The 15,259-nt window shown below is 37.4% G+C and overlaps 1 protein-coding gene across 3 annotated transcripts in view; it reads left to right on the top strand.

Annotated features, from left to right (window-relative positions):
* LOC107695907 (ras-related protein Rap-1b-like) overlaps nt 1-15,259 on the top strand; it is a 76,465-nt gene that overhangs the window by 39,324 nt on the left and 21,882 nt on the right. Inside the window, exon 2 of one of the 3 annotated variants that reach the window (XM_016496021.1) lies at nt 7,236-7,238. The exons of the other annotated variants lie outside the window; for them this stretch is intronic. The gene's annotated coding sequence lies outside the window, so the exon portion shown is untranslated. The remainder of the gene's footprint in view (nt 1-7,235; nt 7,239-15,259) is intronic. 3 annotated transcript variants of the gene reach the window in all.

Genomic DNA, 15,259 nt, shown 5'->3' with positions numbered 1-15,259 from the left:
TCATGGATCTTATTAAACTGAAGCTGAATATTGCTGCTGTTGCAACTTGGGCTAGGTAAAAACATTTTCTCTCTTGTTACAGCCTTTTGCCAATATGCAATATGAATATATATTCAAATTTTCATTAAATCTCAGAATGTATGTGTACTACTTTTCAAAGGTTTGTTCTCTTGAGCACCAAATCAGCATATTCAAATATTTTTTGAAGGATTATGTGAATCTGAAATCTGGAGTAACGGCTGCTGGAAATCACAGGAATGAAGTGCATATTAAAATATATAAAAATAGAAAATAGTTATTTTAAATTGTAATAATATTTCACAATATTGCAGTTTTTACTATACTACTTATACTGATGCAAAACATGATTCAAAAACATGAAAAATGTAATGTACCCCAAACTTTTGAACAATGGTGTATTTGATTGGAAAAGATGTGTTACTGTGTTTTAATTTTTTTTTCTTCGATAATAAGAATGACTATTCTGGCCAAACAGCCTCTGGGCCTTTTTCATGAAACATCAGCAAAAAATAAAATAAAATAAAAATCTGTGTTCGTTAATTCTTATGTAAATTGACCAAATTAAATTAAATGTGTCCATTTATGTAAGAATGTTTTTATGTATGATTTATGCAGAAAATTCTTCTGCTTGCATTTGGTTAATGAAAGAAATAAAATACATTAAAATTCAAGTTAAACTGGGATATTTTCTACAGTTTTTCCTCTAAATGAACACAACTAAATAAATGTAATTTTAATACATTAAAAAATAACACACATGGACTTCTATGAACATTTCTGAGCGATGAGGCAAATTAACCATTAAATCAATTAATTGAAATGGACAGTCTGGAAAAAGTGATGTGTAAATGAATCTAACTTCCCAACACACAATTTTTCTACATCAGTTAGCTACATCAGAGATGCTGTTTAAATGTTTCTGTTTTAGCTCTCTCATAATGAACATTAAAGTCACAGCAGTTATTCATGATGATGTTTACTTGTATATCAGGAACACACAAGCATACGTTGGGCAATAAATTAGGCATTTATTATTGCCAGCATGTCTTGTTCTCATATAGTGGCCTCTCTCATCTGTGTGTATTGCATCAATTAATCACACTTGAGCTGATAGGATTCATTGCTCTGTGTTTCAGGTTCATTTGGGTTAATGTGTGTGGGATTTTATTTGCCTATAATGGATTATTTTCCCATCAGAGGTGTGCGTTTTGACATTACCCATGTTCACAAATGCCATCTGAGTAACGAAAGAGCAATGACCTTTGACCCCAAATCATCTTGTGGCCAGAAACCCTGCGAAGTCATTGAATTTTGATGGAGAAAACCCCATGGTAACTGACTTATTGCAGGTATAAGCGAAATACTAGACCTTATGTCTCCTGGGAAACATTCATTTCTGTGAAGTGCTTATTTCATGGTAATTTAACATCAGATCCAGTCAAACTGAAAGCGGTATCTCTCCATGACTCAGTATAAGTTTCTCCAGAGCTGAACACTCATGACGTTATTAGAAATCTGAAGCAGCGCACTGCATGTGTTCTGACACGCAGGGAATGATTATGCCATTGGCTCCCTGATTCCAGGCTCATTTTTGTGACTTCCAGCATAGTTTGTTCAATCATCTGCTGGTGTCCGCAAACAATGAATTGTTGGTGCCTTAATCCTGTTAGAATGTTTGGAGTAATTCCCAGCCATCAGAAAGATTATCCAAGAACGTTGGGGCATTTGCACTGACAGCGATTTGCATCAATAGAGCAAATGCAAGTCATTCAGTTCCGTTGAGAGTTCTCCAGCACAGACTGTTGAAGATACAGTTCAAGTTGAACGTACCACAAGACATTTTACAACTTGATGTAACACTGCCTTGTCATAAAAAGATCATATCAAGGATATTATAAGAGAGTTATTGGCCATGACAGTTTTTTTTTTCTGAATGTTTCTGCATGTTGGTTGCACCCAGTGTAAAAATATGTACTATTACAGTATTTTTAATATATTAACATAGCTTTTATTTTTGTATTTTCAGTTTTCATTTTAATTTAATTTGAGTATTTTTGTGCGTTTGTCATTTTTATTTTATTTTTTACAAATATTTATCTTTCTTTTTTCAGCTAAAATGTGTTTTAGTGCTTCAACTAAAATGTTTTATTTCAGTTCCAAGGCACCATTTCATTTAAGTTTTTAATCAAATTTTATTTCAGCCTTTTTAACCAAATTTGCCAAAATTAACCAAAACAATTTTAGTTTACAACAAAATTGGTTACACCAAATGACTGTTTTGATAGACAGATGTTTTTCCTCTTTCTCTCTATTTTAAAATATTATTTTTTAACTATTTTCCAAGAACAACCGCTTAAAGGGGTCATATGATGCGATTTCAATTTTTCCTTTCTCTTTGGAGTGTTACAAGCTCTTGGTGCATAAAGAAGATCTGTAAAGTTGCAAAGACTAAAGTCTCAAATCCAAAGAGATATTCTTTATAAAAGTTAAGAGTCAGCCACGCCTACCTAAAACGGCTCATTCTAACACATGTCTACATCACTATGTGGAAATATTAGCATAATGCCGCCCAAATGTGCACGCAAAGAAAGAAGGCGTGGTTTCAGGAACAGCAGTAGTGTTGATGCAACCATGGCAGGGAGACGCTGTGCTGTTACACCAAATACACAAAATAATGATCTTTAAAATAGCATCATATGACCCCTTTAATAAGAAAAGATAATTCTTTTCCAGAATTTATCGATTTACTGTTTTTTTATGATACAAGGACAGATGTCCACCCTGACAACTTAGACTTTGCACCCCCAAAAATATTAAAATTAATTTTGATTCAGAAATTATAAACATGTGCATCATAAGAGATCTGTAGTCAAGTAATTCAATTTATGAGTCAGATGAACAGACGAATAGATCCGGACAAAAATACACAATACAAAATACATGACCCTAAGCAGTCACTTAAAAACTACTACTAGCAACAAAAAGTACAGCATCACAATCTGTATGCACTTACATGAAATATTGGCCTTTAAATGCACATGCTGAATGGGTTAAATTATCCTCCCTTCTTGAGTTTTTAGTATTTGTGAGTCATAGATTAGTCTTGCGCCTGTCAGGAATCATGCCAGGATCTCTGTGGCCTGATCGTGCCTCACTGAGAAATGACAAATGATGGGTGAGAGGTTGAGGTGAGTCCTGGGAATGGGCTGAAGCGGCGATGGGGCCGCAGGTCATTGAAACTCCCCAAAACCCCAAAGCATTGGACCATATGTTTCTGTCTGAATAAGCAGAGTGCAATATCTCACTCTGACACCAGGCTTGACCCATCTACCATTTAGTTCCAAAGTGTTCAGTTGATGTTGCATCCCATTTTCAAAGCACCAGCGGGGACCGTGGAGGTCATGACCGCTGTCCTCGCAGATCCACATATCAGAGAATGGCCTTTTTAGGCGATAGACACAACCTTGGATTCTTGCCTTTAATGGGGAAGGTACAAGGCAAGTCTTTCGCTTGATTCTGTTCATCCTTTCCCCTTTCACATTGAATCGCGCTGCATTTAGACTCAGGATCCAAACCAAAGGTGTTCTGAGAGTCTGTATGGCCCTGGACTTGTCATGTGAAGGCTGTTTGTAAAACTTCCTCATTGGCCCGAAAGAAACTCTGAAATTATGTGAACGCAAATGATTTGAGCTGTGCATGCTCAGTTACAGCTGCTGATATTATAAAGAAGAAAAACGACGACGCCAATAGCTTCATAGGCAGCACTCTGACATATAGCGCTGTGGTTCTTTGGGTGTCGTTGCGCTGCGGGCGTCCCGATCTTATTCCTCTCTCTCTTCCACTTTACTTCCTGTCAACAAACTGTCCTGTCTTAATAAAGCCAAAAATGCCAATCAATTAATTGATAGATAGATGGATGGATAGCCTTTTTTTTTTTTGACAGTCTTGTTAAAATATATATAAAAAGACATTTTAACTTTGGAAAATATATGCTAGTGGTCAAAAGATTATTTTAAATATTTATTTGATCAAAAAATTTAAAATTATTACAATTTAAAATACATTTTTTTTTATTTTGTATGAATTTAAACTGTAATTTATTCCTGTGATGGCAAAGCTGATTTATTTTTATTTTTTTTGGTGCTCAAGATTTTGAACTGCTTAATATTTCTGTGGAGCCATTATATATTTTCTTTGCTGAATGAAAAGAACGGAATTTATTTAAAATAGAAAACTATTAATTTCTTTAGAAAAAATTGCTGACCCCAAATTTTTGATCTGCAGTTTTTTTCAATAATGTGTGTACTCATATGTCTAAGAAAAACACTTAAAAAAAAAAACTTGACTTTATGGTTAACATTAAGTCATTAAATGTGTTAATTTTCAATTAATTGTTCATTCATTCAATTTTAATTTGTTTACAATAGTATTTTAAGTTTTTAAAACCATATAAAAACAATATGAATACAAAGAGTACATTTCTAAGAACATATGGACAACAGGACCACAAGCCTGCAATGTGTTGGTTGAATATTCACAATTATTTTTTTAATACTTGCTTAAAGATTTCCTAAAATTTCTAGCCTTAAAGTGTGATGACACCAATGGGCTCCCTTCATAGAAAGCGTGTACACTTAAATGGGATTGGTTTTGTGCTGTGAAGTGGAGATAATTTGTTAATTGGAAACATTTCGTGACTGTGGAGCGTACCTGCGCTGTTGCCAACACCCCCTCTTTCTTTTTTGGCACTGTGATGTCACTTTCTCCTTCCTTTTCTTATCAGTGGCTTTCAAAAGCATGTTACATGACATTATGTGCCACTTCTTCCTGCCTGATGACTGTGATTTCTAGGGCACTCTAGAGGCAGTGCCATCGCACCTGGGGTGAAGCAGCTGGGGCTGGGCCCACCCGACTTTCATTAAATGGGCGTTCTGTAACCCTTTACAAGAGGGGACGAGAGGGTTAATAGCTCCGGATGGCACAGAAGGGTGTCTTTTTATGTTCACGTGCAACTTGGCAGTGGAGATGCCTCTCGTGTATCTCCGCTCCCAGTGGGGATTCACTTTGACTAATTGCTACCTCTGAACCCAAAAGAAACGTGGAATAGTCAGACAAAAATGGAACAGCGGTGCTGATATAAATGGACTAACCTGAGCCATTGATGAAGGGGCAATGAGAAAGCGAGAGTGCTGGGATGATATTGATTCAAGATCAGAGTTGATGGTGTTTCCAGGGTGTTATAAGGCTTAGCTTATAATAGCATTAATGCTATTGCTAAGCCCTGCTTTAGTACACTGTTTTGTGTTGTGTGGCCTGTCACAATGAACCTGAGATTTACCGATACCTCATCTCCACTCTGTCCCAAACTGCGGCGATTTTCAGGCTTGTGCAGCGAGTCACCGTGTGTGTTTGCATGTCTGCTTCCTTACACTGCTATGCAAAGGCTGCTGCATCACGCCGCATTGTGTAAGAAATGTCAGGCGATGCTTTTCACAAATGGCAATCTGTTTAGCAACATCATGAGACATTACAATGTAGCTTAGAATATTTCACACTTCTGTTGAAAATCTGTAACGTCATGTTCCTAACAAGGTGCAACATGACACATTTCATACTACACTGAAAGAGAAATACTGCGATAGCAACAAAGTCACAGGAACTTGGAACATATTCGATGATTGATATATAGCTATGTAGGGTAGGGATTTGGACCAATGGGATTTCCCAGTGGGCGGGGCTAAGTAAAGTAGCATATATAATAATAACTGTAATCATCATAAATGAGCACCAAATCAGCATAACTAAAATGATCTCTGAAGGATCATGTGACACTGAAGATTGGATGTAATGGCTGCTGAATATTCAGCTTTTTCATCACAGAAATAAATGGAAATTCTATTAAAATAGAAATATAGAATTATTTTAAAATGTAATAATATTTCACAATATTATTTTTTTTGTCTATTTTTGATTAAATAAATGCAGTCTTGCTGAGCATAAAAACATCTTTCAAAAACTAACATTAAGTGTTTAAATGTTTGTGTTTCTCTCTTTTTCCCACTTTACAATATTTTTTTAAGCTAGTGCGACTAAATGAAGAAGAATTTGATGCTTTATCTGTTATTTGCAGCCAAAGAAAATAATGCGAAATGTAGTTTGTTTGCAACTAAAAGACTTCAAAAAAACACAAAATTCTTATCAAAACTATTCACTGTTACAACATATTACGACCAATATCAGTTTGTTTGTGCCATGATTCTTACCCAGACTTTGTTTCCCACTGGTAATTATGATTTTGTTGTGTGCGCTCATGTAGTAAATACAATCATGCCAACATGACATCAAGGCAGCAGTAGTCTTGTAGCTTGTCATTGTGACAGCATAGCTTATCGTTAAACTCTGATTTAAACATTAGTTCTGTTGAAACGGTGACTTAGTGTCAAATCCAGCACTACTGATGCTTGTCGACTATTAGCGAGATTGTCGTTTTAGCACTTGTAGCACTGTGCGCCAACGGCAAACGCTTCCCTCTCTCCAGTCATCTGCCAGAGCCCGAGCTCATGATCGTCACAGCACATTTCCAGCGCTCACATACCGAAATGAATTTGGCTGAGATGGAGAAGTCTTTGAGGTTTGAAATGTGAGAATTCAGACCATCTATCCCCCACCCAACTCCAGCACTGTTTGCCTTCACATTCACAACCATCTCTGCTGCTTCGCCTTTAAAAATTACGCTTACTGTCTGCTCCTCGCGGCCGAGGAAAGATGTTTCATTCATGCTGACTCCCGGTGTCTATAGCCTGTCAGTTTGTGTTTACACCTAAGCCTGCCTCTGGGCGAAAGATGCCACTATCTTTCGAGTGGAGATAAACTCATTCTTCTCTTTTTCCAGTGTTGGTTAGTTATTTTTGGATTGTAATCTGCTCCATGTACTCCTTGACCTTTCCACTTCCTACAGGAATGAGTGTTTGATGTCTGTCTTATGTTGTGTTATGTTTATCTTGTGACTTCATACTGAAGGCCTGAGCAAATTATACACTGTCATGCGAGTTTGACGTGTGAAAGGTCTTTCTTAAAGGGATAGTTCACTCAAAAAGTCTGTCAGTATTTACTCACATTTATGTTGTTCTTAAACCCAAATGCTGACGGTTTTTTAAAGCAGATTCACAGATATATATATTTTTCGATTTAATGACAATCCATAGTGACCACAGGCCGTCAGCCTACAAATGCACTATCTGTACCATGTCAATGATTAAAATACTATTTTTATAGCAGATTATCTTTGCTGTCATCTAACACTCACTCAAACATAGTCTTTGAAAACATAGTCTGTTATTTTTAGTTTATTTGGAGGAAATAGAGTGAAATAGTATGGAATTTTAACACTGACCATTCATCGGTTTATCAGCCATAACATGAAAACTGGTATCAGCTTATTTGTCTTTGCCAGATTTTTTGTATTTGTGCATTTTGATGCTTGTTCCTCACATAAAGGCAAGTTTTTGAATATATCTTTTATTTTTCTTTGTTTTGTTTTTTTTGTATATGCAAGTTATTTGGATTACTGTAATAGAGAAAAACTAAATCTATGTAAAGCTTGTATGTAAAATATCTTTTATTCTGTTCCATGAAAATTATGACAGCATACAGGTTTGGAACAGCATGAGTATGACAGAATTTTAATTGTAGTCATATTTTTTATAAACTATTCAAACATCTGTAATGGCCACAAGACCACAAGCAAATTTCAACTATCACACTTTTCTTCCAGTTAACACTTTTTTTCCCCCCCTCCTGTTGTGCACTTCACACCCTTTCAGACGGCCTGTGCTCTGCTTTATAAACCTCTTGTGCTCTGTTGCCAGTAGGTTTGTGCACAAGCTTTAGAAGAAGGCTAACAGCAGCATGTTGTAACGCTGATACAGCCCTTTCCAGAACAGTCTCCAGTGATTAGCTGAATCTGGCCCTGACGGACAGCCGGCAAGTTCAGAGCAAGACTGTTGATTTGTTCCGTTGCACATTGTACTCTCCCTTACCTTAGCACACAAAAGTATCGGTCAAATAGGCTGTTTTGTCTGTTAGATGCTGATGTGTGAAGGATGACTGTGAACTCTTTTCTCAATTTGCCTTCTCCTTCTTTGTGATTTAACAGGACTTTTACTTGTTAACACGCCTTTAACAGCAAAAATGACAATCACGTTTTGCAAAGATGTGAGATGAAGTACACATTGTTAGCATGTACTTTGTAGGTCATAAACAAAGCATAGCAGAGATATTGTCTGCATACCCTGTATTTTGCCCAAGACACAGGCAGCTAGTTTTCTGTGTTTACAGCATTTTGCAGATTAATTCAGAGATCCGAATGCTTTGCTTGGCAAAAGCTAATTGGACTCAATTAAAATGACTTCTCTAGATGACCAACCTCTTGCATTCCAGCTCTTTAATGTGCACAGAAAGGGCATAGAGCTGCATATGCAATTGATTAATCATTTCAAATAATACTGTAAATGTACTATTAAAATATTTTTGGTGGCATTTTGATGATTCTGTCCCATTGTAAATAAAACAAACAAAAAAAATAATGTTTGATATTTATAATATTTATAATAAATTATTTATTGTTTTTTGATGATTCTGTCCTATTATAATCAATAAAATAGTAATTACAAGTAAACAAATATATATATATGAATATTAATTATTTATAATGTTTTAATTAATTATAATAATATAATTTCACAATTTTTTATAAAATGTGTCTACTTCTGTTTTGTATGCCTTTTGGTGTAGATCTAAATGATTGCTGAAACTATTTTTCCTTGTGGAAGCCATAATCGTAATATAGATTATGTGCACTATTATATAAACAGTACAAGCTTCAGAATACAGCTGGATGAGACCTGAGGCCTGAATCATTGTGTCCCTTGTGTCGGTTGACCCACATCTTTTTTTTTGTTTGTTTAAGTGGTTCCTTGAGACCTGGTTTCATATATGTGTTGGGACCCTTTTCTTTATCAGGCTTGTGTGTGAATCTAAATAGAAGGCTGCTCTTATCCTCAAAGGCCTTTTAATGGCTTTAAGTAGCTCAACACCATGTTCGAGGGTCTTAGAGGCAGAATCCACCCACCACTGAATCACTTTCACTGTGGTGCTGCTGAGTCTCTCGCAACCTCTTCACCTTTTTTGAGGACAACCTGAGGCTGAGCAAATACAGCCTGCTCAGCCATTACCCCGTGTGCTGCGCTTCCTCCACTGTCGATGTGTGTAATACAGTCAGGCAGAAGGAGCAGTTTGCCAAAACATGGGTGGAAAGATTGTTGGGACCGTAAGACCTCTCTCTCTTCCTCAGCTCAGCTTTTGACTGTGGTTGACAGGTGCCCAAATGATAAGTGGCTTCACTGGGCCTCTTTTGAAGCCTTTGAGAGCACTTCCTTCTGTTCTGTTCTGCTCCTGATTTCTCTATATCCGTCAAGTGCTGGGAAGTCAAAAACTAAAAGGAAACATTTCAGAAAAACAAAAAGGCCCAACTACTGAGACATGCCATTTTTACTTTTAAATTAGGTAGAAATAACCTGTTGGAAGTTATTGTAAGCCGTGTCCTTGATGTATTTTGATTTTTCTTGTCTAAGGCTGTTCGTTTAGTCTCGTAGTGTCTGAGCAGGTAATTTCACCCCAAAATATTTTCATTTATATTTTATATTGTGGTCTGATAACACAATTTGGTCTACATTAAATATGAACATTTAAAAAACTAAAATATATATTTTTAAATGTTGAATTCAGGCATCACAATATGCAATGTACAGTATTACAAAAGGAATATTAATTTGGAGATTTTTTTAATTTATTTATTAATTTTATTAAATAAGTTGTTTTTAAGATTAACTTGAATTGAGATGGGTGTTAGGCAAAGAAAAACTAGTATTGGCTTATAATACCTATTATATATGCATATATTGTTCTATTAGGCTTTTTTTGTTCTTTTGAACAAATATAATTTTAATTAATCACTTTATATGATGAACAGACCTTGTGTCTTAATGGGTTTTGTTGCATAGACTTTCAATGGAGGGAGAGAAAACTTAGGTTACATTACAAATATTTGTGTCTCAAAGATGAATGATTATGGATTTTGAATGACATTTGGGTGAGTACCCTAAATGACGATTTCAAACTTCGTTTGTCATAAAACCAGGTCTCAGCTTAAGTGTGTGTAGTTGGCCCACTTAAGCACACTTAACTTGGGCGTAAACATAACACACAGAGAAACGCTGTCAAACCACATGGGTAAACACATTTACATATGGCTTTGAACTTCCTCACACTTATAGACGCTTACATGTACGTATATACATTTGTTTACCTAGCCTAAAGGCCTCCTATTGTTCTTTAGTTAATATTGTAATTCTAACATTAAAAAAAACTTTAGCATTTTAGACATGAATAAACTCCTTTTTAAGAACTTTTTCCTTTTTAAGTTGGCACCAAAAGAGTATTTTCTTCTATTTGTTGTCAAAAGTTTATCTAGGTCATTAGCATGCTGAAACTCCAGACCTTAGTCATCCTTGAGAGGAAGATCCAAAGCATCTGCTCACTGTGTTTTGGATTCTTGATCACTGCGAAAATCCTCTTACACGGCGTCATGGGATCTTGCTTGCTTAATTACTAGAAGGCAAGCTTTGTAGGAGAGAGATCACTTCACATGCGCGATGGCTTGTGCAGTGCAATGTGCCTGTTCATTTCTTAACCAGGTGTAGAGCAGACGTGCTAAAAAAATCTTGTGGAGGATCCCTTTAAAACAGAATTAGGATTACTTCAAGGCTTTCTGACTGAAACGTATTTGATTTGGGTGGGTCAGAGGTCAGGGAGAGTTTGGGTCACGTCGCATGTCTTCCGCTTAGTCACACATACAGAAGATTGAAGTCACTCATTTGTTTCAAACCTGTGTCTCCCTCCGAGTCTTAGAGATATTTTGAGCTGAGCTTGTCATCACTTGACTTTATAGCCCAGAAGAGGCGTGGTGTGTCAAAGGAGGACGGTTTGAGAAATCAAGTACATTTCCTGTCATAATCCACCCTTTCATGTGCACCGCACTCTTGCTTAAATATGACCATCGAAAACTGCTCGTCTACACACCCCAAACTCCCATAGTCATTGTGACACCGACCACAGGCCTCAGCAGCCCAGCCCACAATGTTTGTGTCTGAGATACGCCATTACCACTGTTTCCTGAGTAATGTATTGCAGTTTATGACTCAAGCTGTATATCAGTGTTCACGCAAATGGACGATAACATTGTTTATTCTCAGTCTTAGGATGATTCTGATTGACTGTCAGTGTTTTATATCAAAATGTTGTTATGAAGGTGATTCCATTAATATCGTTCCTCTGTTTCATTATTGTTATAGTTGTGGTGTGGTCTTCTCTATTCTCATAGAATTAAAACGATTTTTTTTTAAACTAGTTATAGTTTTCATTAATACACATCATATAGTTGTTGTCTTTGGTCCGTAAAGGGCTTTACCCTCCTTTATGTTGTTCCAAACTCGTAAGACACATCTTCCTCTATTGAACACAAAAGAAAATAATTTAAAGGGATATTTCACACAAAAATGAAAATTCTGTCATTAATTACTGACCCTCATGGCGTTCCGTCATTAATTACTCGCCCTCGTGTCGTTCCAAACCTGTAAGACCTTCGTTCATCTTCAGAACACAAATTAAGATATTTTTGATGAAATTCGAGAGCTTTCTGACCCTCCCATAGACAGCAACGCAACTAACACGTTCAAAGCCCTGAAAGGTAGTACGGACGTCATTAAAATAGTCCATATGACATTAGTGGTTCAACTGTAATTTCATGCGTTGTGGTAATCTTGTGAACATGTGTCGAAGACAGACAAGGAAGAGAAGAAATTGTTGAATGAAGTCGTTATTTTTGTTTTCTTTGCGCACAAAATATTCACGTAGCTTCATATAATTATGGTTGAACCACTGATGTCACATTGAAAACGATACGTGACCAAAAATTTCCTCCAGTCCAGCAGGTAGCAGAAATGTACTTTACTGCTAACCGCTATTGAAATGGCCAGATTACCACCACCTACTGGAGTGTGAAGCATTTTTTATCCCCTGGCAGATGTTAAAAGGGGCCAAAAATGTTGTAGACTCGCACTTAATGATCATTTTTTCTTCAGATTTCTTGGTTAATATTGAAGAATAGCAGCTGCAAGAAAACTATCTTGGGTCTTCTTGTGTTAAATACAATTTTGTGGGTTTATAATGAAATTTGATACTTCTGCAGACATATGCGCGCGCGCGCACACACATACACACATTCAATCCCTCACACCTAGTGCCAATCCAGAATGGCCTTGAATGCTGCAATAAAGATCATTTCACAGCGATGTCTTCTTCCCACAAACCAAGATTCCCCTGCTTCTGTGATGTAAGCCTGTAAATCCCTGGTGCCTGAGGGCTTCATTGACAACCAAAAGCATATGTGGAATGCATATGTGAAGATCTAAATGGACTTTTCCCTGACAAAATGTGCATTTCTGTTCCAAATAGACTAATTCAGTCTATTGTTAAGATGTATATAGATGCAGTCAATTTGACCCAAACAACCGCTGTTGGTCTTATTTCGGCTACCAACTGTGGGAGTCACTAATATTGTATTTGAACCATATGTGAAGAAGGATTAGGTCTTCAGAGGTTACATTCACCTTTATATTTGCTTTCGCACATCTGCGCTGAATACACTCTCATCTGACACATCGTACTCTGATATGTCTGTTTAAAAGATGTTTTCCATTTATATGCCGTATTCCCATTTGATACAGGGTCTTATTCTGTCACCCTCACATTTCTCACTCATTTTATGTTTTCCCCACATTTCTTCTCTCCCTCCTGCTCCGTCTCCCATTCCCTCTGTACTTTGCCAATGTAAATGGAAAGCAGAGCGTTCGATGACAGCGGAGGATTTGTTGTTCAGCACGGAGCTGCTGGCACTGATCTGTTGCTGAGAGGGAGTGCAATGGGCTGGGGCAGTTCTCAGTCTCAGATACCCTTGTGTTTATTGCATTAGATGTGAGTAAGTGGTAATCTCTTCTATCGGAGCGTGGTCTCACAGTCAGCCTGGCTCCAGATTCAGCCGCCATGCCCACTAAAACCCAACGTGTTGGATCTGATATGGGCCTCCTGTTTTCCCCTGTAAACTCATTGCTCTGTGGTCTAAAACCTGGGTGGAGTGAGGGAAATGAAAGGGACAGAAGTTTGTATTTTTTAACACATTTATGACTCAAGTATGTAAACTAAATCTTGATGGTTGACCAGTCATCCGACAACTGACTAGTTAATTAGTGAGGTTAACCTAGGTCAGGGGTAGGCAAGTTCGGTCCTAGAGAGCCGCAGTCCTGCAGAGTTCAGCTCCAACCCAGAACTCCACAGAGGGCCACGACATCCAGGCCTACCTGCAAGATATCGAGTTTCATCTGGAAATGAGACCTCATGTGACTGACAGAGACAGGTTATACCTCCTTAGAGCCACGTCCAGTCCTGAGGTACGAAACTTCCTAAATCGACAGCACAGTCAAACAAAGTCAAACTACCAGCTACTTCGTGAGGTCCTGATTAAAGAGTTTACAGACCCTGAGTCTGAACATGGATTGTTAACTGCCTTGGAGATCAAACATGGTCGACAAGAGGTTCCTCAAGCTTACTACAACCGACTCCGACAAGCCTACTTTGGTGCACACCATGAACCTGACCTTGAAGAGGATGTGAACTTCAAAAGCCTCTTTCTAAGAAATCTGCACCCTGGAGTCAGCCACCATCTAGGCGTCATGGCCTGTCCACGCTCCATGACCATCCAACAGTGTTTGATTAGGGTTGGAGCTGAACTCTGCAGGACTGCGGCTCTCTAGGACCGAACTTGCCTACCCCTGACCTAGGTTTTTCTTAAATAGGTCATTTTTTTTAAATAATACAAATAATATATATATATATATATATATGTATGTATATACATATATATTTCACACTGTTTTTGAGCAGTGTTTTATAAATGTGTCCCATGACCTCTGCTTTTTGTTTCTGATCAGTTAACTATTTTTGGGTGCATGGGTCTTATGTGAACACCCCCTAAAAACCTAAAGAGTCAGGTGAACCCGAAAACGCAGACTCAATTTTGTGCGCTGTTGGGTTCCGAAATGTGTCTGACTTGGACTAAGTTGATTTACTTGGACTTAATGTAATGAAAGTACACAATATGTTGCTTACTCAAGGTTGCCACAAGTGGCACTATAGTGAATGTTTTCATAAACTGTCTTCTTAAGTCAGTTTTTTTTTTCTTTCAGATCAAAAATACTTTGAAGAGATTCTCATGAGGCAAACTAGTTATAAACTGGTTAATTGCTAGCTATGCGAATAATAACACATCTGGTTTAAAGCTGAAGTGTGTGTTGCACCACTAGCATCACCAAACAAAATCGCAAAAAGACAAACAAACTGTTTTCAAACTAATTTTCAAAACAGTCTGTCATTGGTTGGTTACACAGATAACTCCGCCCCAAAGCGATGCCATTGGTTGTTGCTATGTCTGGCAGGTCAGGAATTTCAAACAAACAAACAATGTTTTGATAGTGCATGTTTTTATGCTTTGGGGGGAATCAACCAATGAATTTGGTGGCTTAGTTTGGTTTGTTACTGCCCCAACAGTATGAGTTCACGTAAAGTTTTTGCAAAGTACACTTGCAGTGCATGGACCATGCATTAATAACTTTTTATGCATATAAAGTGCTTTTCTGACCAAAGCCACTACACATTCATATACTGTGTCTGTCTGCAAGTAATTTTATTACTCTAAGTGTTACATGAGGAGTGAGAGAGACAGAAAGACCCAAGAGACAGGGTGTGGAGCAGCTCACATCTGTGTGTGTGTGTGTGTTTGTGTGTGTGTGTGTATGTGTGTGTGTGTGTGTGTGTGTGTGTGTGTGTGTGTGTGTGTGTGTGTGTGTGTGTGTGTGTGTGTGTGTGTGTGTGTGTGTGTGTGTGTGTGTGTGTGTGTGTGTGTGTGTGTGTGTGTGTGAGCGTTTTTGTGACAAATGAGGACATAAATTTGTATAATGACAATTTTCAGGACATTACCCCATGTCCCTACTTTTCAAAACGCTTATAAATCACACAGAATGGAGTGTATTGAAAATCTGAAATAGCACAAAGTTTCCTGTAAGGG

This window comes from Sinocyclocheilus anshuiensis, unplaced genomic scaffold, assembly GCF_001515605.1.
Source record: "Sinocyclocheilus anshuiensis isolate Anshui unplaced genomic scaffold, SAMN03320099.WGS_v1.1 scaffold538, whole genome shotgun sequence".
NCBI classification, from domain to species: Eukaryota; Metazoa; Chordata; class Actinopteri; order Cypriniformes; family Cyprinidae; genus Sinocyclocheilus; species Sinocyclocheilus anshuiensis.
The sequence above is the reverse complement of the archived record's forward strand: the minus strand, read 5'-3'. Positions and strand labels throughout refer to the sequence as shown.